The sequence below is a fragment of the Meles meles genome, chromosome 15, assembly GCF_922984935.1.
Source record: "Meles meles chromosome 15, mMelMel3.1 paternal haplotype, whole genome shotgun sequence".
NCBI classification, from domain to species: domain Eukaryota; kingdom Metazoa; phylum Chordata; class Mammalia; order Carnivora; family Mustelidae; genus Meles; species Meles meles.
The window spans coordinates 53,445,151-53,447,474 of NC_060080.1; the positions used below are offsets into that span (position 1 = coordinate 53,445,151).

The 2,324-nt window shown below is 40.4% G+C and overlaps 1 pseudogene; it reads left to right on the plus strand.

The window, feature by feature from the left end:
• The first annotated feature begins 572 nt into the window (after positions 1 to 572).
• Positions 573 to 1,054, plus strand: LOC123925758 (annotated as a pseudogene).
• The last annotated feature ends 1,270 nt before the right edge of the window (positions 1,055 to 2,324 follow it).

Here is a 2,324-nt window from a genome sequence, read left to right on the forward strand (position 1 = left end):
TGGCACTATATCTTAGATACCTAGAAAATATGTCAAAAAGAAGGTCTCAGTAAGTCTCCACTGAAAAAGAAACATTTAGCCCAAAATGGGAAGAATGAAAATGAAAAAAAACATTCCCATTAGACCTTTAGCGCACCATGAATGTTCCATATATGTTTTATTTTGTTTTCGATAAATGGATACAAACTATCACCAAATAGGATGCTGAGCATACAGTGGGCACACTTCAAGTTCCTCCCCAGAGACTGGTCCAGTACATTTTAGTCTTTCTGAACTCTTAAAACCATTCCTTAGGATGAAGGGTAAGAAAAAGAAATAAAAAGTGTCCAGACTAAAAGGAAGAAGTAAAACTATCTCTATTTCACAGACGATGTGATCTTGAATATTAAAAAATCTTAAGAAATCCACTAAAAAATAGTATTAGAACTATTAAACTAGGTCAGCAAGATTGCAGGATACAAGATCAAAATGCAAAAAATCAATTGTATTTCTACCCACCTGCAATGAATAATCCGAAAGCCAAGTTAAGAAAACAAATCAGGGACAGAATAGCCAACGGCCTGCAGAGCAACATGCCTAGGTTTCATTGTGACTACTGCAACACGTACTTCACCCATGACTCTCCATCTGTGAGAAAGATACACAGTCGTGGTAGGAAACACAAAGAGAATGTGAAAGACTCTGCTATCAGAAATGGATGGAAGAGCAGGCTCAGAGCCTGAACAATAAAACAACCACTGCACCTCAGCAAGGATAGATACCTCCTACGGCATTCTTTGTTCCTCCTCCTCCAGGGGCAATGATCCCACCTCCCCACCAGTCTCCAGATCCTCATTGCCTTGGTATGATATCAACACCCCATATGGGGGGCCTCCCATGATGCCAGTGATGGGCCCTCCTCCTCCTGGGATGATGCCACTGGGACTTGTTCCTGGAATGAGGCCACCTATGGAAGGTCACATGCCAATGATGCCTGCACCCCCAGTGGATGAGACTTCTTGCTTGTCCCATGATGGTGCCCAATTAGTCAGGAATGACTCGACCAGAGAGATAAAGAGAGAGGGAACCTCTTTATATCCATTTTATATTACTTGTTGTACTTCACCAGGAGATCATGGTCCTGTGACTCTGGGTGTTTTCTAACAGGATAACCAGGAAGACTTGATCCTCCTTCTTATCAAAGAGAGAATAGTTTTTGCAGGGGAGTAGTGGGACCCAAAAAAAAAAAAAAATTAACAAAAAAAAGAAAAGGGGTACCTGGGTGGCTCAGTGGGTTAAAGCTTCTGCCTTCGGCTCGGGTCATGATCTCAGGGTCCTGGGATCGAGCCCCGCATCCGGCGCTCTGCTCAGCGGAGAGCCTATTTCCCCCTCTCTCTCTGCTTGCCTCTCTGCCTACTGTGATCTCTGTCAAATAAACAAATAAAATATTTTTAAAAAAATTGTTTTTAAATGTAAGTGCATTCACAATAGTATCAAAAAGAATAAAATATTTAGGAATGAACTTAATAAAAGAAATGCAAAATTTATACTCTATTCTAAAAACTACAAAATAGTCTTTTTCTTTAAAGATTTTTATTTATTTATTTATTTATTTATTTGAGAGCGAGACAATGAGAAAGAGCATGAGAGGGGAGAAGGTCAGAGGGAGAAGCAGACTCCCCGTGGAGCTGGGAGCCCGATGCCCGACTCGATCCCAGGACTCCGGGATCATGACCTGAGCCGAAGGCAGTTGCTTAACCAACTGAGCCACCTAGGTACCCCAAAACAACAAAATAGTCTTGAAAGGAATGAAAGAATCTAAAAGAATGGAAAAACATTCATGTTCATAGATCAGTAGACTTAACATTGGTAAGATGGCAAAACTCCCCAAACTGATCTATAAATTCAACAAAAAACCTATCAGCATTCAGCTAACTTCTGTATAGAAATGGATCAGTTAAGTGTAAAATTCATATGGAGTTGCAAGGGACCAAAATAGTCAAAACAATCCTGGAAAAGAATAAAGTAAGGTTCACACTTCCCAATTTCAATATTTACTACAAAACAACAGTAAGCAAGACAGTGTGTTATGGCACAAAGATAGACATATAAACCAATGGAGTAAAAATAAGAGTCCATAAATAAACCCATACATATATGGTCAAAAAGAACAACAAGGGTACCCAAAGCATTTTTTTTTTAAGATTTTTTTATTTATTTATTTGGCAGAGAGAGATCACAAGTTGGCAGAGAGAGAGAGAGAGGGAAGCAGGCTCCCTGCTGAGCAGAGAGCCCAATGCGGGACTCGATCCCAGGACCCTGAGATCATGACCTGAGCCGAAGGC